The sequence below is a fragment of the Mesoplodon bidens genome, assembly GCF_964165515.1.
Source record: "Mesoplodon bidens genome assembly, chromosome: 1".
NCBI lineage: Eukaryota > Metazoa > Chordata > Mammalia > Artiodactyla > Ziphiidae > Mesoplodon > Mesoplodon bidens.
The window spans coordinates 148,194,166-148,221,622 of record NC_138176.1 but is presented as its reverse complement, the minus strand read 5'-3'; the positions used below and the strand labels follow the sequence as shown (position 1 = coordinate 148,221,622).

The 27,457-nt window shown below is 38.1% G+C and overlaps 1 protein-coding gene across 2 annotated transcripts in view; it reads right to left on the bottom strand.

Moving 5' to 3' along the window:
- Positions 1 to 22,775, bottom strand: part of SMIM14 (small integral membrane protein 14) — a 66,505-nt gene extending 43,730 nt beyond the window's left edge. Inside the window, exon 1 of one of the 2 annotated variants that reach the window (XM_081251346.1) lies at positions 22,540 to 22,775. The gene's annotated coding sequence lies outside the window, so the exon portion shown is untranslated. The remainder of the gene's footprint in view (positions 1 to 22,539) is intronic. The other variant, XM_081251345.1, reaches the window with a different exon arrangement.
- Positions 22,776 to 27,457: the final 4,682 nt, after the last annotated feature.

Below are 27,457 nucleotides of genomic sequence, written 5' to 3'. Positions count from 1 at the left end.
AGTTCAGACACTGAAAGTGTACTATTCAATATTTAGTATATTCACAGAACTATGCAACCATCACCACAATTTTAGAACATTTCATCTCTCCAAAACAAGACCTATACCCATTAGCAATCACTCCTCACTTCCCTCTCTTCCTCCCAGCCCTAGTTAACCACTAACCTGCTTTCTGTCTCCATGAATTTGCCTATTACAAACAATTCATATAAATGGAATCATATGTTCCTTTGTTATTTGAATCTTTTAAGCAAGAATTACTTATTTGTTATTTATGGACAAGAAAATTAAAGTCATTTATTCCAGAAAACATGAACTTCAAAGGACTACTGTGTTGTACATATGGCACAGGTGTAATAATCTGAAATATAGTTTTCTGTGAGAGATTACATATCCAAAGGTTTGATTTTATACATATTGTCACTCTGAAAAATTTCCTGGTTTACTGTCTGATATTTCTTAGTAAAAATCAGAGCCAAAATCTTCAGCTGTGTTTCTAAAATGGTGCTATTTTAAACCATGGACTATTCAGAATTTAGAATATGATAAAGGTGCCATCTTAAACCATGAACTATTCAGAAATGGTGGAAAAGCTGTCTATTTTTTTAAATTAAAGTGTGATGCATACAAAAGGACTGGAAGAAAATACATCAAACTTAATGAGTGGTTAGCTCTGGGGGAGAGAATATAATTTGGGGGACAGCCATTCATTTTGTCAATTTTTAAACATTTCTTATAATGACTATGTACTTATATATTAAAACTTTTAAAATATGGAAAAAATTTAATTTAAAAAGTCACAAATGTATAACTACATGAAGACCACTGGGATACATGTAGAAGAACATAAATCCAAGAACCTATAAAGGATCAATCATTTTGACAGCCAAAAATGATATCCAGTTTCTATAAGCCAAAAATATACTGTAAAATAAAAAGACAAAGAACTTTAAAAATAAAAAAAACACTTCAACACATATCAGGGTTAATTTCCTTAATTTACAGATAACTGAAAAATCAATATGAAAATGGCAATCTAACAGAAAAAAAGGAGCAAAGAGCACGTTCACAGGAAAACAGAACCAATAAGCAAATACAAAATGGAAGAAGTGCAAATCTAAACATCACTTTTACCAGAAAATTGGAAAATTTATGTAGATAACTTAGATATCCATATCCAAATAAGCATGCAAAATTTTTGTATAAGAACGGTCACTGCAACACTTTTTGTAAGAGCAAAAAATGATAATTCTAAGTGTTTATTTATGTAGCTCTAATTAAATAAATAATAGTACGAGTACCTGAAATCCTATACAGCTGTTGAAAAGAATGAGTCAAATTTCTATGTGATGATTTGGGGAAACATCCAAGATGCACTGAGGTGAAATCTAGTTGCAGAACAGTCAGGGAAATCCTACTTCCCATCTAATATCTTCTTGCCTGAGCTAAGGGCAGGTGGGATTGGAAGGGGAAGGAAGTGGAGCTGCAGGCAACCTAAGCTGGAGAGTTTTACTCTCCAGAAGGTAGGAAATACCAAACACAAACTCTGACTACTTCACGGTTTTGTCTGAGGCCATTTTTTAAAACGATAAGCCTTCATATTAGACAACTGACTGTACATATCCAACACAGAAAACCCTGAAAAAATATATAATCTACCCTTATATGTAGATAAAGTTCACCCCTGAAAGTCTTTCTCAATTGTTTTTTCAAACTGTCCATAAGGAAACAAGGGCTCAGACTGTGCTGGGTGTGGACATATGCAAGTGTCCACTTACAAATACTGGTCCTTCCTCCCTCTCAATGCCTTGACAGGCCAATAAAATGTTGGTTGAAATTAAAAGATACAGACCTAATTTTTTTTTTTTTCGTTACGCGGGCCTCTCACTGCTGTGGCCTCTCCCGTCGCGGAGCACAGGCTCCGGACGCGCAGGCTCAGTGGCCATGACTCACGGGCCCAGCCACTCCGCGGCATGTGGGATCCTCCCGGACCGGGGCACGAACCTGTGTCCCCTGCATCGGCAGGCGGACTCTCAATCACTGTGCCACCAGGGAAGCCCAGACCTAATGTTTTTAAAAATAAAATTCAAGTACTAAAATGCCCAATGTCTATCCAGTTCTATAGCCCCTGGACACAGAAATGCAAAGTACTAGCAAAATGACTTTTATAAAGGGAGACTTGTTTTTATCACCCATAAAAATTGTAAAACAGCTATTTTAAGTCTCTTTTTAATCCATCTGACTTACAAAATTAGATTCCACTACTATCACCGCCTCCCCCCAAAAAAAAACCAGCTTGGAGGCAGGAACCTATTTTAGTCATCACTCTATCTCTAAACACCTCCCTCATTGCTTAAGCCATAGCAATGAATAAATATTTTTGAATTTTGGACAATGTTTATTTTCTATCTATATATGCCAGGAACATGTATATCAGCTAGAATTTAAAGTATCTGTTGGTCTTAATTAGCCTCCAGTAAAATGAGAAAACGCATTTATAAACAGGACATTGCTCAATAGTGCTATGTTTCTGTGGAACTTTCTGCATGTAAATTTGAGCTGTTTTAAGTACTATACAGTTTTCAGTTAATAGTTTCCACTTTAAAATTACTTTTTAAAAAAACAGAATGGAAAGTCCTCTTTTGGCTAGGACCTCAGAGCAAGTGTCAATGCACACCACCAGCTAAGCACTAGAGCAAAAAACTCACCCAATCCCACCCCACATTTAAATCCCTTGGTGTCCAAAGACATTAAGAAGCTGCTCTATCCTGAGTAAGACAAAACTGGGTTACTGAGTCGGAATTCTGGTAAATCAGCCTAGAAGAGGCTTTTGATAGAAAGTAACTTAAAATAATGCTTTTGCTTTTCATGTTTCAGAGGAGTTATTCACCTCCTCAGTATATATCTCTAATGTGAGAACAATGCTAAATAATGTCAAAGACATGGGTCTGACCCTTGAAGACAACCAGCTTTACTCTAATTGGTCACAAAAGGCCTAAGTCATAAAAATAAGAATAGTGCACTGAAAAAGTTCAAAATAATCCTGGAGAGGAGAGAGGACAGTAAATACGGGCATAGAAGAAATAAAACTGGCCATGAGTTGATAATTATTGAAGTTGAGTGATAGGTACCAGAGAGCTTTTATACATTTCTACTTTTTTCTGTTTTAAGATTTTCCATAATAAGTATTTAACTTATCAGTATTTTCCCAGTATAATGAATATTTGTGATAGCAATATGACTCTGGGGGTAGAGTAAGCAACAGTTTACAGATGACTTTCTATGCAGCATAAAGGACAAAATACATATAAAGCTCTCAAACCATCCACTCCTGAACAACTCTTAGCACAGGAAAGCAGTAAAATAATCCACTCTGTATCTTGGGAGGGCAAATGCAATTAATTCCCCATATCCCTCAGATCCAGGTCATTTCTTCCTTCAACTACAACTAACAAACTTTTCCTGGTAGAGTTCAGCTGTAATAAGTCAGTTGAGTCATCCTGTTTCTGTGTGTGCTGAAGGAATTTTCCAGTGCTGTTAACCAATTTATTATCTGCCGGTAGAACCTTAAACTCTCCAGCTCATGCTGGGTGGGTTTAACCTACCTTATTTCATCTTTGGGGAGTCAAACTTAACTGCCTATTTATAACTTTGGAAAAGGTGGAAAAGTAGATACTGTAGTTCTACTACTGTGTTTTCTAGGATTATGCCATGGAACTGCATGCTTATTATATACAGGATTGATTCCTTGGGAAATAAACTTCTCAAAAGTGGTTCTTGGGCTTCCCTGGTGGCGCAGTGGTTGAGAGTCCGCCTGCCGATGCAGGGGACACGGGTTCGTGCCGCGGTCCGGGAGGATCCCACATGCCGTGGAGCGGCTGGGCCCTGAGCCATGGCCACTGAGCCTGTGCGTCCGGAGCCTGTGCTCCGCAACGGGAGAAGCCACTGTGGTGAGAGGCCCGTGTACCGCAAAAAAAAAAAAAGTGGTTCTTGATTAGGCCAAATACTTAGTAGCAAATATTTGTAAAACAGCAACATTACTAGTGTTATATATTTAGTATCAGTGGTATCCCTAGAAGCACAGAGTAAAATGACGAATGCCAACCTTCCCATTCCTCTCTCCCTAATTCTACTCCCTTTCCCAAGAGGTACCATAGTTAACAGCCAGGTGTGAATACTTTCAGGTCTTTTTATATGTATTTATACCCATCATTTTGGTAGGTTTTATGAAATCATACTATACATGTTCTGCAACTTGCTTTTTTATAACATAAAAAGTCTTGGAGACCTTCCAATATATAAAGCTCGACTTCATTCTTTTTAATGGTTACATAATACTCCAAAACACAAACATACAATTTTAGCATTCCTTTGGTAGAGATAACTTAGGGCCTTTCCAATATTTTTGTTAACATAATGTTGCAACAAACATCTTTATGCCCATATTTTTGTAGGACTAAGTACAAAAAAATGAAATCTCTAGGTCTAAGGGCATTCACAAAAAGCCTTCACCAATTTTATTTCTATCAATAGCACATAGTACATATCACTAATTGCATAGCATAGTAATTACATACATTATTACTATCACTAATAGTACAATAATATATGGTTATAACTTTAAGAAATTTTTTTGCCAGAATGTCAGACCCCCAAAATATGCCTCATTGCTTTTATTTTCTATCTAATGAGGCTGCACATCTTTTCAAGTTTATTGGCATCTATATTTCTTCTTTTTCAAACTCTTTTTGTCTAGTTGATTTTAGAAGCTCTTTATATTATTGAGTATTAGTCCATCATGTCATAGTAAGATTGAGAACTTGTTATACATTATTTGCTTCCCTTTCTTCTAGATGGCTCCAAAGCCAGATTTATAAGGGTCTATTTTGACAAATTTTTCTACTTAAATATCAGACTATTATATAAAAAGTTAAGAGAACTGCAAATCACAGAATAATAGATCTAAAATCACAAGAGAGCAATTGGAAATAACATCCAATGACAATGTGAAATATTAATTGGAGAGTATTTTCATTTTCTTTAATGCTTTAACTTACTAACTTCTTCCAAGGACAAGCTAGAAGAACTGAAGGATAAACATAAACCCTGGATTTTTCTTTTTTGGACACTTTTACTTCAGCTTTTATTTTAGAGCTATTTGTTGTTGCCATAGGTGTTAAGGACTAACATGAAGTTTAAAAACAAGTCTTCCAGCCATTAAAGATTTAGGGGGGAAAGCATTAATACATTTGTATGTGTGTGTGCAAGTTCATCTTGGTTCCTTTTACAGAAATAAATATTTGGTTTGGGATCTATCTTTGTAAGAAGCTGTTATCTCCTGTTTCTTTTTTAAACTAAATTATGCTTTTTTAAAAGAAAGTATTTTACAAATACCTAGGGGTAACAAAAATTCCCAAAATATAATAAAATGTCAACATAGGTTTCAAGATTATAAAAGTAATTTTCAATTGGTTTTTTTGTTTTTGTTTTTGTTTTTTTTGCGGGACGCGGGCCTCTCACTGTTGTGGCCTCTTCCGTTGCGGAGCACAAGTTCCGGATGCGCAGGCTCAGCGGCCATGGCTCACGGGCCCAGCCGCTCCGCGGCATGTGGGATCTTCCCAGACCGGGGCACGAACCCGTGCCCCCTGCATTGGCAGGCGGACTCTCAACCACTGTGGCACCAGGGGAGCCCTGAAAGGGTTTTTTTGTAACACACTGCAAAATAGTAAATATTTTAAAAGTACTTTTAACATAAAATGCTTGGGAGAATCAGTCATGAATTTTTAAAGCAAATAATCCTAGATTATTGCTAGATTATGCTAGATTAACCCACAATAGTTCTCACATTAATTTGGAATGGAACTACCATTACATGACTTTTACCTAAAATAGCCTTACTTGTTTACTTCTTGCTTTACCAACAGCTAGCAAATTTCCTTATCATATACGTAGGTAAATGTAACAGAAGGAGGAAAAAAATTTTAAAGAATACAACAGGACTATGAATGATGTGGTCATGAGATCTGAATAAAAGACAAAACCCTGAAGATGATTAAAAATGAACGGCCAGGGCTTCCCTGGTGGCGCAGTGGTTGGGAGTCCACCTGCCGATGCAGGGGACACGGGTTCGTGCCCTGGTCCGGGGGGATCCCACATGCCGTGGAGCGGCTGGGCCCGTGGGCCATGGCTGGTGAGCCTGCGCGTCTGGAGCCTGTGCTCCGCAATGGGAGAGGCCACAACAGTGAGAGGCCCGTGTACCGCAAAAAAAAAAAAAAAAAAATGAAGGGCCAGTAAGCAAAGTGGTAAATAAATCTCTTAAGTCTAAGAGACAAAAGAGTTAAATAGCCAAGAAAGTCTCTAAAAAATATTTAAAATAGGTAAAGACCAACGGAAAAGATGATTCCCAAAAGAGGTGCTACAGCTAATTAACAAACATTTTAAAAGGTCACCCTAAGTAAATCAAATAAATGCAAATTAAAATGTAAACTTTGGGGACTTCCCTGGTGGTCCAGTCCAGTGGTTAAGATTCCATGCTCCCCATGCAAGGGGTCCACGATCCCTGGTCAGGGAACTAAGATCCCATACCGCAACTAAGCCCACGAGCCACAACTACTATGCCCGTGTACTCCAGAGCCTGCGTGCTGCAACTAGAGAAGCCTGCTCGCCACAACAAAGAGCCTGTGTGCCGCAGTGAAGACCCAGAGCAGCCAAAAATGAAATTAAAAAAAAAAATTCACTTCTAAAAAAAAATGTAAGCTTTCACCTAAAAGAAAAACACCAAAAAAGTACCATGAAAATTCAGTCATACATTGCTAGTCCTACAGTTACACCTACAACCCTTCAGGGATTTGGTAATATGTATCAAGAACTATAAAAACGTTCTTATTAATGATGTGTGTTATCTGTGGTTTGCTTTAAAATACTCTCACAGAGGGAAGGGAAAGTAGAAGGAGGGAAACGGACAAACCTTCCTTATAGAATTCCAACGAATATTAGTAGATTTATCACCCTCTAGGAGATGAAGCTTAACCCTCACTCACCCTTGAACGTGGACTAGACTTAGTGATTCACTTCTAAAGAATAGAATTCATAAGGAGAAGGTAACTTTATAGTAGAGAAACCTAGCAAACCCTATCTTTTTTTTTTTTTGCGGTACGCAGGCCTCTCACTGCTGTGGCCTCTACCGCTGTGGAGCAACAGGCTCCGGGCGCACAGGCTCAGCGGCCATGGCTCATGGGCTCAGCCGCTCCGCAGCATGTGGGATCTTCCCGGACCGGGGCACGAACCCATGTCCCCTGCATTGGCAGGCGGACTCTCAACCACTGCGCCACCAGGGAAGCCCTAGCAAACCCTATCTTAACCAAAAGATCAAGGTAAACATCATGTTGATATCACATACCCTTTGACATGTCACATTTCACCTCTGTGGTATTCTTCCCCAAAACCATAATACCAAATCTCATCATGAGAAAAATCAAACCCAAATTGAGGGGAATTCTACAAAATATCTAACCAATACTCCTCAAAACTGTCAAGGACATTAAAAAAACAAAACAACAGCAACAAAAAAAACAAGGAAAGCCTACAAAACAGAAGAGACAAAGCAGACTACCACTACTTCCAGGTGATCCTAGGAAAGTCCTTATAAATGATAAAAAGAAATAGATTAGGACTTCCCTGGTGGTCCAGTGGTTAAGAGTCTGCGCTTCCAATGCAGAGGGCACCAGTTTGGGGAACTAAGATCCCACATGCAGCACAGCACGCCAAAAAAAAAAAAAAATCAGCACTGACATTTTACTTAAGTTAGTAATACGGGGTAATGTACTATTTTTGTTTTTTTGGTTTTAGTTTTAGTCATGCCACATGGGATGCAGGATCATAGTTCCCCGACCAGGGATCGAACCTGCGCCCTCTGCAGTGGAAGTGTGGAGTCTTAACCACTGGACAGCCAAGTCCTGGGTAATGTACTATTAATTCCACAAACATTCATTGTTCTCCAGAAACTTTAGGGGATCGCCCTCAAAGAAATTCTACCAAGAAATTTATAAATTAATTTTGATTAGAGGCAGAGTACTGTGTATTAGGCATTTCTGTTTTTCCACACATTCAAAACAATAAAATGTCAGCTTATCCTCTACACATCTCAGATCCAATCCTCCCTAAAAAAAAAAAAAAAAAAAAAATCAAAAAAAGAAGAGCAATCAGTTCTAAGAACGCAGAAATACTGCAGCTTGATTTTTCCTTTATTTTTCTCAAGGTTGAATTATAAAAATATGTACCCTTATTTAACCTCCCTACTCTTGCCAACCTCTCATTTCCTCTTGTCTTCAATAAGGGTTCCCTGCTCCAGCTTCCAAGAGCAATATAACTAAGAAATTCATATCCTTCATAAGAAATGAGTCAGAAACCCAGTATGCTCAACGTGAAATTCTTGTAGTTATGGGAAAAAAAGTATGTAAAATTACTATGTGTCTAGAATTTAAACCTAGGGAAGAAGTATTCTACACTAAATTGATAATACTTGGTTCTGTTAAGGTTATCAGATTTTTTTCTTGTTTTCCTAATTTTCTATACTATATTTTACTTTTTAAATCAAATCACATATTTACACATGGGTACATAAATTTGTACATATATGTAAACATTTACATACACATGTAAACAAAAGATTCTATCCAAAATAAATACTAAAGGTTGATGCCGAACTTCCTTGCATTAATAACTCACAGATAAATTTTCTTCTATGGATGCTTGCGAATGGTTTAAAACCATAAGAATTTAGTATTAAAAAATAATTATATAACTGGTTGCCTCTCGAAGAGGGCCTAAGCGTTTAGGGGACAGAAGTAATAAAGAAACTTTTCACTGTATACTGCTTTGTGTCTTCTGAATTACTCAAAAAATATTAACTTTTAAAAAGAATAACCTTAAAAAAAAAAAAAGAATAACCTTAGAGTAAGCGTCTTGTTCTTCCCGTACCAGAACCGCTCTAGGGACAAATAATTACATTTCAATTTTTCTCTTGAACTGAACATGCTAAATTATTTTAACCCTCTATCTGACCTTCCATCATCACTGAATTTCTCCATTAGAATTAGTATATAAAAAAAGGTATTCTAAACTCTGTAAGTGAATGTGTTACAAAATAAACCAAATCCCATTATCAGTGAGAAATGACCAAGTATATAAACAGACCATACAATGGATACTTCTAAAGTCAACCTTTGCCCTAAATCTGGGTAATCATTCTTTGTAAAATCAGTTTTCAATGTTTTACCTTTCCCTTCCTCTACTCATTCTCTGGTGGAAGCTTTAACAATTAAGAGAATCAAAATACTGAAACAACAGAGTATATATCACAAACTACTAATGTTGGTATAATGTTTTGGTAATGTTTGGTAAAATGCTTTGGTAATGTTTGGTAAATTGAGTTTAAAATAAAAGCAAATGGGAATTCATTTTTAAATTCATTTTAAAAATACACATAAAACAAGGAAAATAAAAGAAAACAGATGAAGATGAGACTAGTTTTCTTTCAGGTTTTTTCCCAATGCACATTCAGAATCAAAGACGTCTGGATACATACTATAGCTGGAAGGCAGAAAAAAGAGGGTGGAGGGAGGAAAGAGATAAGAGATAATATTACAACCCAGTAAATAGGAAATCAATTCTTTTTTCTAGAATTTTCTGAACATACCAACCATATATATATTTATATATCAAAACTTGAATTACAAATAAATGAGGATGGGATCAACATTTTAATAAATGGTCCCTAGGAAAATCTGCTAGCAATTAAGAAGGAAAAAACACCCATCAGTGATTCCAGAAGACAATTTAGGTGAATATTTATTTGACCTCTAGTGGAAGAATTTCCTAAAGATACACACAATGAAAAATATCAACAAACTTACAACATAAAAATATGTGCACAAAAAAATTCTCAAGTACAATTAAAAGATCCAAAGAATTTAAAAAAACACATTCTATTAATACGACAAGCAAAGACATCTTAATAACATGGAGCATATACAAACAGATTCTTAAAGTGGAGACTGCATTTGAGATCACAAGCTATAACTTTTACAGCAATACGAATCCAGAAGTCAAAAAATGTTCATGTCCTGTGAATAATTCCACTTCTAAGGTTCTACCATTTAAAAAAAATCTGAGGGACTTCCCTGGCAGTCCAGTGGTTAAGACTCACACTTCCACTGCAGCGGGTGCGGGTTCGATCCCTGGTCAGGGAACTAAGATCCTGCATGCCGTGCGGCACAACCAAAAAAATAAAAAAAATTTAAAAATCTGAAATACAAAGATTTATGTACTAACATGGTTATCATAGCTTTATCACAGTGAAAAATTGGAACAATCTAAATTTCTGGCTAAAAGGAAATATTTAAATTATGACACATACTGTAAAGTATTATGCAGCCAAATGTTTCATTTTCTTTCATAATGACATGGGGAAATAAACACAACACAAAAGTATATTAAATAGTATGATATAAAAATAAGCAAAGCACATGCACATATTTAAAAAGCACAGGGGCTTCCCTGGTGGCGCAGTGGTTGAGAGTCCGCCTGCCGATGCAGGGGACACGGGTTAGTGCCCCGGTCCAGGAAGATCCCACACGCCGCGGAGCGGCTAGGCCCATGAGCCATGGCCCCTGAGCCTGCGCGTCCGGAGCCTGTGCCCCGCAACGGGAGAGGTCACAACAGTGAGAGGCACGCGTACCGCAAAAAAAAAAAAAAAAAAAAAAAAGCACTCAAAAAAGTTGAAAGAAAACATACCAAAACTATCATTGGTTATCTCTGGGTGACAGGATTTTAGTTTTCATTTTGTATATTTTATCTTTCAATATCATATAATGATTATATATTAACTCTTGTAAATCAGGAAAAATGTTGGATGCAGCAAAACTAAGGAAAACTAACTCGGATTTTTCAATAAATAAGTGGTAAAAAGTAAATAAACAAAACTTTTAAGAGATGGCAGGGATATGCTTACAGTTGAAGAAATTTAAGAGATTAACAATCAAATGCCACGTAGAGACCTTGTCTGAACCCTGATTCAAACTAACCTAGCAAAAGGACAATTATGAAACAACCAGGAACTTTGAACACTGACTGGATTAAATGTCATTTAGGAATTACTAATTTTTTTTAACATTACCAAGTCAATTGACACATCTGAAAAGAGTCATTATCTCTGAGAGATCTCACTATGTATTTCCAGTTAAAAGAGATTTTATGCCTGGAATCCAGTTGAAAATAATCGTCCAAAGGGGGAGGTATGCATGAAATAAAACAGCCATAAGCTAAATAACTGTTGAAGCCAGTTGCTGGGTACATTCGGATGCATGATACTATTCTACCTTTTAGTACCAAAAATTTCAAACATACCTAAGTTTTTTAGAAGTACATTTTTATAGACAAAACAAAAACTTGTCTTCCTCCCCACGCAGAGGGCTCTTCTTGAGAAAGTAGGGATAACCAAACCTAACTCAAGGTCAGAGGATGAAAACTATCTTTCTACCATAATTTTAAGAAGGTGATTTATGATAAAATCACTCTTCCAAATAGCCAAATCTTTACAGTGATCAAGAACAGTATCAAAACTCTTCCCATTTAAAAATTAAAAACAGGGACTTCCCTGGTGATGCAGTGGTTAGGACTTTGCCTTCCAGTGCAGGGGGCAGTGCGGGTTCGATCCCTGGTCGGGGAGCTATGTATGATCCCACATGCCTCACGGGCAAAAAACCAAAACATAAAACAGAAGCAATATTGTAACAAAATTTAATAAAGACTTTAAAAATGGTCCACACCAAAAACAAAAATCTTAAAAAATAATAAAAAATAAAAACCCAGAGCAAGGGCAAAATACAGAGTAATAATTTAGAATGCATGCAATTTGTTTTTATAAGACAGAAAATAGAGATGCTAGTCAGTGAAATGGGGAACTCAGAAGAAGCATTCTATGCATTTTTATCTAAAAAGCGTCAATGCTATTGATTAAAGCTCCAAAGTTATAAAACCAAGAAAGTGAAACATATGTGCCAGAAACTGCTGGAACTGCCCCCCAGACATTCAGGGAGACTACACTTGAGTTTGCTGTCTATTTTTAGCCTTACTCCCAATTATATCAAAGGGGTAATTACTCACCTCTAAAAAATATTTTTTTTCTATAAATAGCTTTCTGATCCCAAGTTTTTACCCAGTAGCCAATTAGAAAACTGATTAACCAAATGAGCAGAGCTATCCCAAAACTCAGGCTACCTTTCATATTAAACAGGGAGAACAAAATATTTGCCTATCAATTTCAGTAATACTATCATTACTGTACTATGTACTAATATGCTATAATTAGTTGTTGGGGTTTACTTTTATCAACTGACTCAACATCTCAATGCAATAAGGTGTTCAAATTCACTCATATACAATACTTTTTTGTAACATATTCATTTGCTTTATTCTTTTTATCAGAAATGGATCTCAATCAAACATAGTCATACTTAATAATAGTTTATATTTGCCTGTAGCTTTCTAACTACTTTCATATCTTAACAACAGCCCTTCCGACAAAGTCAAAGCAGGAAAATTATCCGTTTTAAAACGAGGAAAATAGGTTCAGATAAGCTAGCAATTTGACCATGATCACACATCCATCCAGTATGAGCCAGATCTTGGACAGGAAGTCACAATGTAAATTCCTGACCAAGACTCATTCCACATCTGTCAGATATGACCAATCATGCTAGTTATACTTGTTTCACTCTTATGAACACTTTAGAGCAGTGCAGAAATGAGATAACCATCAACTAACTTCCTAATACTTCTTACTAGTGACATACTTTTCTCTTAAACTACATTTTCATATCTGATTCTCTGATGGGAAGAGGGCACGGAAAGGATGCAGACTCAAGTTCAAATCAGTCAACTGTTATTTGTTAAAAACCGCTAAAGCTATGCCTGGGAAGTTAAAGTCATTTAAAAAATTTAAATGTTGAAATAAACCCTATTATGTACCTTAAATACCATAATTCTCTATGCTTAGGAGTTAAGACTTACTGAATCCATCATGACAAATTTTTATTTTTTTATTTTTATTTATTTATTTATTTAGCTGCTTTGGGTCTTTGTTGCTGCACACAGGCTTTCTCTAGCTGCAGCAAACAGGGGCTACTCTTCGTTGCAGTGCGCGGGCTTCTCATTGCGGTGGCTTCTCTTGCTGTGGAGCACAGGCTCTAGGCACACGGGTTTCAGTAGTTGCGGTGCATGGGCTCAGTAGTTGTGGCTCATGGGCTCTAGAGCGCAGGCTCAGTAGTTGTGGCGCACGGGCTTAGTTGCTCCGTGGCATGTGGGATCTTCCCGGACAAGGGCTCGAATCTGTGTCCCCTGCATTGGCAGGCGGATTCTTAATCACTGCGCCACCAGGGAAGCCCTCCATGACAAATTTTTAAAATTCACATTAATAGCCAAGCAATTACAGTTACAAATTCCTTATAATACTCCCAAATTGATTGAATAGGGTGACCCTATATTGTTTGTAAACAAAGAATGTTGCCTACCATTCCAGTTCTATAAGGATCAAATCATTAGCCACAACCATTGCTGACCTATAAGTACACACTGAAAGAATTTAGGATGAAGCATTCTGTGTTTTGGATTTATGGGCCCCTAGATAGTCAAAAATGCCTATCTAAGGAAGAATTCCAATGACCCCAGATTCTTGCATCTTCTCATGCACAGAAAAGCACTAAAATTGAGATATCTGATCCTTGCGACTAGCAGTAACCTTTCACTTGATTGCATATATATATATATATGAACACACACACACACACCAGCTCCTCCCTCACCTCGTTGGAACGGTTCCTCAGAGCTACCTGAGAGGCTGTCTCCCATGCTACAGTCCTCAGTAAGACAATGAATAAACTCAACTCAGAGCTCTTACGTTGTACACTTTTTTCAAGTCAACAGGCCCATCTAGAATTAGCTATTTACAAGAGAAAACTACAATAAAAACCACCTCTGAAAATCTTACCATAAAATATTTTTACAGGATAACAAAAAACGTATAGATACTCTTTCAGGGGGCGTACTATTCCAAAGGAAGAGACTAGAGCAGGCTAGAAAGAATGACAACAAAATGTTCATTTTTCATAGAATGGGAATGGGAATGTATAGAAGAAACAAGGTCAGTATGACCAGGAGGCCTGTGCAAGATATCACTGTATAGATAAGGTACAGATTAGAGGATGCTAAGTCTTTATTTATATTCAACAAACCAAAACTTTACAAGTGTTACTCTTAAAACTCTGGGGATCACCAGTTCTCATCCACTCATTTAAAGAGGAAAGAACTGAGGCCCAGAGAGTGTCAGTGACTTACCCAAAGTCAAGCAGTAGAGGTGGACTTCAAACCCATGTCTTCTCTCATTTCTCCTTTCCTGAAAAGGATATATCTAACAAGTCCCCAGGGGACTAGGTAACTAGCAGAAGAGTTCAGAGGAGGATACAGAAGAAATAAAAGGCATACCCCACCTCCAAGAGCTTGCAATCAAGTTAATTATTAATTATAATTCATTCATATAATAATATAATCACATACCAGTACATAATTAATGGCCAAAATAAATGTCACAAATGACTTCTGTGACAATCTCTCTGGAGAAAGATCAAATGGAGAACTACTTAACTAACTTAACTTCTATCCTTTTTTTTTTTTTTTTTTTTTGCTGTACGTGGGCCTCTCACTGTTGTGGCCTCTCCCGTTGCGGAGCACAGGCTCCAGACGCGCAGGCTCAGCGGCCATGGCTCACGGGCCCAGCTGCTCCACAGCATGTGGGATCTTCCCGGACAGGGACACGAACCTGTGTCCCCTGCATCGGCAGGCGGACTCTCAACCACTGCGCTACCAGGGAAGCCCCTATCCCATTTTTATTAAAAGCTGAACTCTTCAAGATTATATAGAATTTCCTTACCTCCTTAATTCTTTGATGTCTCTGCAGAACAGGACTCTGTTAAAGGTCCACCCCAGGGCTGCCACCACTTTTCTGGAAATTCCCCATTACCGTGACCCTATTTTCCTACACCTTAGACATTACCTTTACTTTCCTCTGTGACCCTTTTTTCCCTTATCTGTATTTGATTGTATTCTAGGAATCACCTTAGGCAACACTTGCTAAAAACAGCATGGGATAGCAGAAAGAATATATCTCAGATAAATGACTTAAGTTACCGCACTACTGAGAAATGGATAAATTAGCCTCTCTGTGACTTCAGATTACCTATAAAACAAGATAATTGAAACTATTCATTTTAAAGGGCTGTTCATCAAGTGAGAATTTGTAAGAGTGCTTTATAAACTGTAAAATGCTCTGAGCCAGTAACTCTTAAGCCCTTAGATTTGAAATATATCTTCAACCTTCAGCCCAAGTTCTCTGTATACTGCTTTGGGGTGTTTGTATTCTCCTGGGGCTCAGCTATCACTCTTCTGCATAAAAGCAAAAGGGAAGAAAGAAGTCTTCTGTTCTGAACCTTGGTCCCTCACCTACAAATTTCCTGTCCTTCCCTAGCTGCTCTTTGCTCTTAAACAATCTCATAGATAGATTCTCTCAAGATCCAGGGGTAAAATTTATTATAAATGGTCAAACAAAGGAAAACTTTCCAACTGAATCATTTTTGTTTATATTCAATATCTTAACCCAAAGTTTCATCTTCTAAAATTATTTTCTGAAATTTCTACTCGAGTACTACTTAGTCATATTCTGAATAAAAATTTTTAAACTCAGGAAAAAAGGCTGTTTCATAAGTTAGGAACAGAAAAATTCAACAGATGATATAAAAATTCCATATTCTGTGACCCCAAGTCATAGTGGATATAAATTACTCACAAATGTTAAAAAACTAGGTTTCAATAGCTGTATTACAAAATACTACTATGTTCTGAAATTCTGAGGTATATCACAAGTGATGTTACAAATCTGTGAATGATTTACACCATTCAAATAACCTAGAGCAGAATCAAGGCTTTTCCTCACTATCACTCCCATTCACTTCCTTGCCTATATGATTTTTGGAAGCAGAAAGGAGTTATGGCTACTGTTCTCCCAACTCAGGTAACTCACAGCTTCTCTCACCCATGCTATAGCCTAGATGACATATCTGCACGTAGATGCACGTCAATGCCATTCATGATGACAGGAAAAACGCTTAGAACCTCTGTGATAAAGAAAGCAATGTTATTTAAAAAAATGAAACTTGAGTAAGCACCACAGAAAAAAAAGTCTTCTAAATTTCAAGTCAGTTTCTTCTACATTACCTTTGCCCAGAGTACAAAGCAACAAAATACATACTATATGAAAAAATTACTGTCTTTTAAAAGTATAAGCTAAAACAAGATAGCAACCAGAACACTGTCCTCTAAGTCTTCGTTTATGAAGAAGATGCTTACTATATCCCTAACTTGATTTGAAGCATCTTTATTAGCTGTTAAAATTTGAAAGTGCTGCACCTGTAATACTTGTCAATGAGTGCAGTCAAGCAAAACCCAGCTTTATTCTGTATTTTTACAAAACTGAGACTCACATCTGTTCTTTAACCTAAATTTAAAAAAGGAAATGAAAATTCAATATGAAAATAAGCAACAAGAAGGTAACTTTCTTCAAAACAAAAGCAATGAAGTTTAAAATGTTATAAACAAAATATAAGCCCTACTACACACCTAAAAATTGGTTTTAGTATAGAAAAATATACACTTTTCCAAGGAGTTAAACTTTTTTTTTTAATTTTGAAAGCAATCACATTTAATTTTAAAATTCAAATACAGAAAGTTGAAAAAAAAAAAAGCAAAAGTAAAAGGTACTCTCTTCTCCTCAGAGGCAACCTCTATTAAAAACTCTCATGTAAATTTCCTCAGACTGCAAGTATATGTATGCTATATATACTTGCTGAACTATGACTGAATCACATTTCAAATCATTTAAATGTCATAATTATGACTTTTTAAATAATTAGACTGGTTGGTTGACTATTTAAAGCCATGGTTCACCACAACATTATTTATAATGGTGAAAATTGAAAACTACATTCACGTCCAACATAAAATGAAAACTTCGAGTAAACCAGTTTATTCAAAATATCTTATAAAATGCAGCCAGCTAAAATCAAGTTTAGAAGTTTTCTAAGGCCACAGTAAAGAGCTCACTATGTTAACCCTCTCCACAACCCCCAAAAAAGAATACAAGCTTATGTGAGTATTACATCTCATTTGTACCAAAGATGAATTTAAAAAGATTGGAAGGAAATACATGTACAGAGATGACTTCTGAATGACAGGATTATAGCTTTTGTTGTTGGCTTTATATATTACTATCCTTTGCAACTTTTCAGTAACAAGCATGTCTTGTGTTCAAAAAAAAAAATAAGAGGGACTACTAGAAATGCATATGCAACTTAGGTTTAAATAGAACAAAACAATTCATGATCGCAGTTCTATTAGCATATTCTGACAGCCAGAACAAGTAGGTTTACTGGTTATAACTTCCATGATTCTGTAAGACAAAAAGACTCTTCAACACTGTTGTAATATAAAGTATATGAATTTTGGGTCAAAGAAAATTGGGTTTGAATCCCAACAGTTCCAGTGGCTTTTTCTTGGGCACCTTACCTAACCAGAGCCTGTTTCCTCCAGTGTAAATTAGGGGTAACAATATCTGACTTGGAAGGCCGATGTGTAAGCTAAACATAAAGTATGTAAAGAAAGTAAAGAGGCTGGCATATATACTCCATGAATAGTAAATGCCATTGTTATTGATATTGACAGGTAACTTTTTTTAAATTTCAGACTCAAATAATTTTCAGCCCTCTTTTAAAATGCCTTTGAAGTGCCCAAACTTTTCTTTACCTACGTTAGGATCTACTGACATATGCCCAACCATTTCAGATGATTAGCACTTTTTGTATGGGCCAAAATATGAATATGCACATAAACACACACCAAAAGAATACCTTTACTCACAAGCCTGTAGTAGTATTTGTCTAAGAAGTTTTACAATCTTAAAAAAATCCTAATATAAGCCACAATGTAACAGTCGGGAGTCTTTAATTTTCTTCAAAGTGTTTACAACTCGTATACTAATATATCACTGTTAATTATCAATTTAGACAATTTAGTGTCTTTTATTGAAGTTTTTGTTCTAAGTCTTATTACATTATATGGGAAAAGATTATTACAAATACTGTACTTCCTTTTAGCATTGTACTGCTTTTTACAGATACAGGTAAAGTTGCGATTTTTCTTCATTTATTTATTCCATCAGCAAGCCTACTGATTGCTTAATTGGTTCTCCCTAACCTCATGGGCCTCCCAATCGAATAGGCCAGAGAGCCACAGACAATTTACTGATAACATGGAAGGTGAAGTGATGGGAGCCACAAAGGGCTCTTTACAGAATCCTGAGGTGGATTAGGATAGAGCTCTGCTAAAGGTCATGTATGACCTGAGCTTCGACAGATAAACATAGTCAGTCAGGCTTCAAGACTAGGAAGAGAGTAAAGACAACTGGTATTTCTCTGGATTAACTGCTCCAAATTAATGCATCAATCAATCTTTTTTTTTTTTTACTCATTTGGAAAGAGGTCTTGCAGTGAGAAATCTATTCAGTTTATGATGATCCAATGGCTGTCCAAATATTAAAACACTCAAATCAATTTAAAAAATGTAGGAAGAATTCAAATGACTATACCAGCAGGTAAAAAGTGATAGATGGATTTCTGGTGTGTGGAATGCAAGGTAATGCATAGGAAGGAGAAAATACTCCAAATTTACTTTAAACCTGGTAGGCTCTGAAAATTCAATACAACAAAGCAAGAAGACCTTTGCAGAATGTTTCTTGAGGTCACCTACCAGCTATGCAACCTCAGGCAAAAAGACCAACAGAACAATGGACTTCATTAAGGACACGACTGGAAACGGGACAAAAAACATTACTTCGGCCTTAACAAAAACATGTCCTATCAAAACCGAAGTACTGTGTACAGTTCTAAACACTGTAGTTCAGAGGCAGTAGGGTACAGTGATTAAGAAAACAGACACGGGATCAAATCCAACTTTCTGCTACTTACTATGTCTCAGTTCTCTCATTTGTAAAGTGGGAGCTGGAATGCCTACATCTGAATTGCTCTACAGTTAAATGAAAAACATGCTTAGAGTTTTTAGCATAGTACCCGACACAGAGTGTTCCCCAAAATGACAGCTATCATTACTACTATAAAGCAAGAAGAAATCTCCCAGAGAAAAGCCATTAAAATATTAACACATTCTCAAACTTTGACAAGCATTCAAATCACTTAAAGGGCTTGTTGAAAATTCAGATACCTGGGACCAATTCCTCCCAGGGATTAATTCTACAGGCCTAAAGTAGAATGTGACTGTTCTCTGGCCCAAACACCAAGAACTATTGAAGTTGGAGAATCAAGGTACAGCCTTACAAAAACAAGCTGAAAATTAGGGTTTTTCCATAGAAAGAACTGGTTTAAAATAGACAGTACGTTCAAGAGTGATGCAGATGTGTTCAGGTTTATTCATTCAACCAACATGCGTTGAGCACCTACTTTGCGGTGAAAAGGACAGACAAGGTCCCCATCTTCCCAGAGTTTAACTTCTAGTATAGGAGACAGAATACAAAAAATAAGGAAATTCCAGACAGTGATGGAATAAAGAAAATAAGAGAGAACGGTGAGATAATTGTGGGGGCAATCTCCGTGAAGGGACAACAGCTGAACTGAGACCTGAATGACACAATGGAATCAGCCACGGGAAGATCTGGGAAAAGATGAAGCCACAGGGTACAGCAAGTGCAAATGGCCTGAGGCAAGAACAAGCCTGGCAAGTTCCTGGAACAATGCTAGTGCCGCTGGAACGCAGGAAGAAACTGACGTGACCAGGCTCCTGGGTACTAATCTAGGCATTCGGATACAAAATAAGAGAGGAAGGCAGTGCCAAAACATGTACTGCCTGGCAAACCTTGGTAAAGAGTTTGGATTTCATTCCAAACGTGATGAGAGGCTTTTCAACAAAGGCGTGACACAATCTGATTTACATTTTAAAGGATCCCTTGGGCTGTGGCGAGGGGAAAGCCAAAGTGGAAGCAGGGAGACCAGGAGGTTGCTGCAGTAGGCCAGGTGAGAGATGGTTAGCTGGCAAAGGTGGTAGCAGTAGAGATGGGAAAAAGTGGACAAATCTAGAATATATATTGAACACTATAAGGCAAATTTAGCTAAGTTTATGACTAACAGACCCCAATACATTATTAGCATGTTTAGGATACTTTGTAGTATGTACTTATCCTTTGAAGTTGAAGTGAAGAGGAAACTTTCTTCTTTTTTGGCACCACTGATAAAGCACTGGACTAAATGGGCACACATCCAAGACTCAATGTTAATAAAGAATATTAAGTGTGTAAAGTAAAGTAAAATCTTTTAGGATCTTACTCCCAGAAGCCTGGACAGCGGGTCAGTATTTGGAGTATATAGCAGCTATGGAATAGAACTAAACCTTTACCTGAATCAGATCACTAAATGAACAAAAACTTTTTAAACTTCCATATTGTCATCTCAGGCTATTCTGTGCCTGCTCTCAAGAGTTAAACAAGCAAAGCCTTGTCACACAGTGCATATTAATTTCATAAATCTTACAATATCATCATAAGAGATTTGAAAGGAAATCTTTTAGAACCACGATTTTAATCATTATGGGGTGGCAAACATACAGTGAATATTCCCTAAAAGTTAAGTTTACAAGTCCCTATCTGCAAAAATTTAAACTTTGTTACTCAAAAATGAAGTACTACTATGTGGAAAAGCAGGTTACAGAAAAGTATATGCAGTATGATACCATTTTTGTATAAAATACATAAATGCAAAAAAGTCTGGAAGGATATAAAACCACTGCTGACATTCTGGTCATCTCTGATGGCAAGAATATTGATGACTTATTTTCTTCTTTTTTTTGCTTATCTGCTTTAATCAACATTTTCTTCAATTATCACAAATTACTTCATATAACAAAAATATTCAGTTATAGGTTAGCATAAAAGGTAAAAAAAAAAAAAGAACTTCAAGAAAACATAATTTCGTTTGTGTGTAAATCAGCAGGATTCCAACTGTGGTGTTAAGAAAAAAAGATCCCAGTTGCACACACGGAAGGAAGAAATTTGTTAGGAAGAGGTCCATGTTATGCCACACAAGGACATACCCTTCAAGGGAGTAGTCTAAATTCCTAAGACCTGGATTTGATAAGTGACAATCAATTTACCACATAGCTCTGTTTTTCTTTCCTGCCGTTTGCTAAAGAAACACCTCAATTAATGAGTTCTCTGGGGGAAAAAATTCTTTTTTAAAACTAAGTTAGGACAAAAGGGAGGTTTGGTCTTCCGGTCTCGTTCCTGCGGTGGGGAAGTGCGGAGAGCGGCAGGGCTCGAAGCAGGCTACACTAGAGGAATTTGCGTGGCCGGTCATCTTAAGTGGAAGGGAACACAAGCCTTCTGCAAGCTCCACAGACTGGGCAGCGAGAACGCCTCCTAAGGGTCTCGAGACTACGTCTGAAAGGTCTTACGCCGTCCAAGTTATTCTACGTACAGCTGCCAATGGTTTCTGACAAAAACTGGAAGATTTCTTTGAACACAGGTATTACGTGCAGGAAGCTCATCCGACTTTATGCAAAGCCAAGACATTCTCTTAAGGCCACAACTTCGATTTTGCAAACTAGGACAACTGAAAACATCCTATTGATTCTCTACGGCTAACAAACATCATCTTGGCTAAAAAACACACAGAAACAGCCACTTTGGAAAACTGGCTTTAAATGACAACATGAGACTTCAGGTACTCTGGTAACCAGTTTATCGCACTTTATCTGTTCCAATAAAGGGTGCTACCTCTTTACTGTCGGCTGTGGTTCCACTTACTGTACAAATAGAAAAATGGAATCCTTCAAATTCACAACCCAGTAAGGGCTAAAAGCTCCCGCTTTCTGGACGGCAGCTCTCTAGTCTCATTAATCACAACAAAGGACGTATCCTAGTGAGTTCATCAAACCCGGCAAACGCTGAGGAACAGAGGTAAATGATGTAGTGTGAATTTCAAGGTTTGTGGGGTTTTCCTTCTAGCTAAGACTCTCTCTCTTCTTTTTACTCCATTATACGCCTCCACCCGAGTTTACTGCTTGCCCTAAAAATGAAACCATCCCTGGCTACCGTCCACTTCCCTGCCAAGTCCCGACTGTGGTTTTCTGCAGAGAAAGCCAATTTCAGGCTCTCCGCCTCGCTCTTCGCCGGGGGACGCGGGCTCGGCAGCAGCGGGCTTCTCCAGGTGCAGAGCCGCCAGCCCAGCCGGGGACGCACCAAGCCCGAGAAGCAGCCCCGCTCTGCCACAGCCGCCGCAGTCCGCCAGAGCCTGAGTAGCCACCAGGAAAAAACGGGGTGAGGGGAAGGTGGGCCGGCAAACGGCGGTGGGAGAAGGGGCAGACACTCACCCGCCCAGACAACAACCGATAGGGCGGGAAAGATGGGGGCCGGGACCAAGCCTCGGCAGAAAGACCGCCTGAAGCTTCCGGAACACTGCAGCTGCTCCGGTCGTCGCTGCCGCCGCCGCTCCTGGCCGCTGCTTCCTCCCCTCCTCTGTTTTGATTCGACTGACCACGTCACTCTTAGCCACAAGACCCGGATCTGCCTGCTTCCGCGGGCGGCGGCGCAACAGATTGCAGCGTCCCGAAGCCCCCAGCAGCCGGCCCGCCGAGCATGCGCGCGCCCTGCGTCTGCCCAGTAGGTCCGGGTAGGCGGGGCGGGCGTGAGCGTCACGCGGTTCGTGCGGGCGTGGAGCGCGGGGGTTGTAGTTCCGGGTGGGAGGGGTGGAGCCGAGCGTTCCGATGTGGAGAGGGAAGGCCACGCGTCTGTTGAAGTGGCCAGTGTGTCCTCTGTGTCGTCTGTCGTGGACAACGTCCTCTGCAATGTGTCTCCCTTTGCCTAAGCTGATGGCTTTCCTCGGCCGGAGTCTTTAGAATAGCGGGGGTAGCGGTAGACGTGGGCGCAAGTTGATGTCTTCTGAGACATGTAGAGATTGTTTTCGATCACTCAGGCCCAGGTGAAAACTGGTGATCGGGATTTAGTCTTATATGTACAATAGTACGTCAAACGTGGCAGTTATTCCCTTGTACCCTCCCTAACAGTGCATCCAGAAAGCTGACTAAAAATCAGTTCAAGAGGAGTATTAAAGGCTGATCCAGAGATAGTGGGGAACTGGGAGGCAGTCAGCTCAAACCTTTGTTGCTTTGACCTTAGGGATTGAAATAAGGATAATACTTGTGGTGTAAGAACCTCATTTCTTTGTAATGTAAACTAAGTTGGTGCTTCCTACTCTCTCATTCTAACCTTAGTTTCCCTGCTAAACAACTGGGACCCAAGAGATTTCCCAATTTGGGAAAACTTAGAGCTACTCTGTTGTTTTCTTGGGTCCATGAATTGACAGACTTTAAAGAGGGACTCGTGGTAAAATGAAAGTGTGAGTACCAAACAAAGATTTCACGAAGGTGCCTATTTGCCTATCCTGCAGGAGAGGTGAAGGTTAGCTGTAAGAAACTGTCTTCCTTACTCTGAGTTGACCTTTCACCTAACCTGGCCTTCTACCTCAGTATTTGCTTAATCACCTCAACTAGCTGAATCACCTTCAGCAAATTAGTATCATCTACAAGAGCTTTTTTTTTTGTAAATTTTAATGGTACACTTTATTTAACCTAATTATCCAAAATATTAGTTTCAACATATAATCAATATAAAATTATTAATGAGATATTAATGTTTACCTTATACTAAATCTTCAAAATCGGGTGTGTATTTTACACTTAGGGCAAGGCTCAATTCAGAATTTCAATACTGCAAGTGCTGGGTGTGGCTAGTGGCCACCGTAAGAGACAAAACAGCTCTAGAGCATATGAGCTAACAGGCATCCAGGAGGGGGACCTGGGACTAAGCTGGAGGCATAGACCCGAGGACAACCTTTTGGGAATGTCTGGCTGCTTATTTTGCCAAGTCTCCTTGTGCCCTGAGTTCTTTTAGAATAACCTACGTGGGAATAATTGCTGTGCCTTTAAAATAAAATACTCATAAAATGCCACATGGACTTAGAAAATCCTGTTCTAGATAAAGGTAGGTAAACAAAGAGAACAGCTTTTTTTTTTACAACTTTATTGGAGTATAATTGCTTCACAATGGTGTATTAGTTTCTTCTTTATAACAAAGTGAATCAGTTATACATATACATCTGTTCCCATATCCCTTCCCTCCTGCGTCTCCCTTCCTCCCACCCTCCCTATCCCACCCCTCCAGGCGGTCACAAAGCACCGATCTGATCTCCCTGTGCTATGCGGCTGCTTCCCACTAGCTATCTACCTTACCTTTGGTAGTGTATATATGTCCATGCCTCTCTTTCGCTTTGTCACAGCTTACCCTTCCCCCTCCCCATATCCTCAAGTCCATTCTCAAGTAGGTCTGTGTCTTTATTCCTGTTTTACCCCTAGGTTCTTCATGACATTTTTTCCCCCTTAAATTCCATGTATATGTGTTAGCATACGGTATTTGTCTTTCTCTTTCTGACTTACTTCACTCTGTATGACAGACTCTAAGTCTATCTACCTCATTACAAATAGCTCAATTTCGTTTCTTTTTATGGCTGAGTAATATGCCATTGTATATATGTGCCACATATTCTTTATCCATTCACCTGTTGATGGACACTTAGGTTGTTTCCATCTCCAGGCTATTGTAAATAGAGCTGCAATGAACAATTTGGTACATGACTCTTTTTGAATTATGGTTTTCTCAGGGTATATGCCCAGTAGACAGATTGCTGGGTCATATGGTAGTTCTATTTGTAGTTTTTTAAGGAACCTCCATACCGTTCTCCATAGTGGCTGTACCAATTCACATTCCCACCAGCAGTGCAAGAGTGTTCCCTTTTCTCCACACCCTCTCCAGCATTTATTGTTTCTAGATTTTTTTATGATGGCCATTCTGACTGATGTGAGATGATATCTCATTGTAGTTTTGATTTGCATTTCTCTAATGATTAATGATGTTGAGCATTCTTTCATGTGTTTGTTGGCAGTCTGTATATCTTCTGTGGAGAAATGTCTATTTAGGTCTTCTGCCCATTTTTGGATTGGGTTGTTTGTTTTTTTGTTATTGAGGTGCATGAGCTGCTTATAAATTTTGGAGATTAATCCTTTGTCAGTTGCTTCATTTGCAAATATTTTCTCCCATTCTGAGGGTTGTCCTTTGGTCTTGTTTATGGTTTCCTTTGCTGTGCAAAAACTTTGAAGTTTCATTAAGTCCCATTTGTTTATTTTTGTTTTTATTTCCATTTCTCTAGGAGGTGGGTCAAAAAGGATCTTGCTGTGATTTATGTCATAGAGTGTTCTGCCTATGTTTTCCGCTAAGAGTTTGATAGTTTCTGGCCTTACATTTAGGTCTTTAATCCACTTTGAGCTTATTTTTGTGTATGGTGTTAGGGAGTGATCTAATCTCATACTTTTACATGTCCCTGTCCAGTTTTCCCAGCACCACTTATTGAAGAGACTGTCCTTTGTCCACTGTACATTCCTGCCTCCTTTATCAAAGATAAGGTGACCATATGTGCGTGGGTTTATCTCTGGGCTTTCTATCCTGTTCCATTGATCTATCTTCCTGTTTCTGTGCCAGTACCATACTGTCTTGATTACTGTAGCTTTGTAGTATAGTCTGAAGTCAGGGAGCCTGATTCCTCCAGCTCCGTTTTTTGTTCTCAAGGTTGCTTTGGCTATTCGGGGTCTTTTGTTTCTCCAAAGAAATTTTGAAATTTTTTGTTCTAGTTCTGTGAAAAATGCCAGTGGTGGTTTGATAGGGATTGCATTGAATCTGTAGATTACTTTGGGTAGTAGAGTCATTTTCACAATGTTGATTCTTCCAATCCAAGAGCATGGTATATCTCTCCATCTATTTGTATCATCTTTAATTTCTTTCATCAGTGTCTTATAATTTTCTGCATACAGGTCTTTTGTCTCCTTAGGTAGGTTTATTCCTAGATATTTTATTCTTTTTGTTGCAATGGTAAATGGGGGTGTTTTCTTGATTTCACTTTCAGATTTTTCATCATTAGTGTACAGGAATGCCAGAGATTTCTGTGCATTAATTTTGTATCCTGCTACTTTAGCAAATTCATTGATTAGCTCTAGTAGTTTTCTGGTAGCATCTTTAGGATTCTCTATGTATAGTATCATGTCATCTGCAAACAGTGACAGCTTTACTTCTTCTTTTCCGATTTGGATTCCTTTTATTTCCTTTTCTTCTCTGATTGCTGTGGCTAAAACTTCCAAAACTATGTTGAATAAGAGTGGTGAGAGTGGGCAACCTTGTCTTGTTCCTGATCTTAGTGGAAATGCTTTCAGTTTTTCACCATTGAGGACGATGTTGGCTGTGGGTTTGTCATATATGGCCTTTATTACGTTGAGGAAAGTTCCCTCTATGCCTACTTTCTGCAGGGTTTTTATCATAAATGGGTGTTGAATTTTATCGAAAGCTTTCTCTGCATCTATTGAGATGATCATATGGTTTTTCTCCTTCAGTTTATTAATATGGTGTATCACGTTGATTGATTTGTGTATATTGAAGAATCCTTGCATCCCTGGAATAAACCCCACTTGATCATGGTGTATGATCCTTTTAATGTGCTGTTGGATTCTGTTTGCTAGTATTTTGTTGAGGATTTTTGCATCTATGTTCATTAGTGATATTGGCCTGTAGTTTTCTTTCTTTGTGACATCCTTGTCTGGCTTTGGTATCAAGGTGATGGTGGCCTCATAGAATGAGTTTGGGAGTGTTCCTCCCTCTGCTATATTTTGGAAGAGTTTGAGAAGGATAGGTGTTAGCTCGTCTCTAAATGTTTGATAGAATTCACCTGTGAAGCCATCTGGTCCTGGGCTTTTGTTTGTTGCAAGACTTTTTATCACAGTTTCAATTACAGTGCTTGTGATTGGTCTGTTCATATTTTCTATTTCTTCCTGATTCAGTCTTGGCAGGTTGTGCATTTCTAAGAATTTGTCCATTTCTTCCAGGTTGTCCATTTTATTGGCATAGAGTTGCTTGTAATAATCTCTCATGATCTTTTGTATTTCTGCAGTGTCAGTTATTACTTCTCCTTTTTCATTTCTAATTCTATTGATTTGAGTCTTCTCCCTTTTTTTCTTGATGAGTCTGGCTAATGCTTTATCAATTTTATCTTCTCAAAGAAGCAGCTTTTAGTTTTATTGATCTTTGCTATCATTTCCTTCATTTCTTTTTCATTTATTTCTGATCTGATCTTTATGATTTCTTTCCTTCTGCTAACTTTGGGGTTTTTTTGTTCTTCTTTGTCTAATTGCT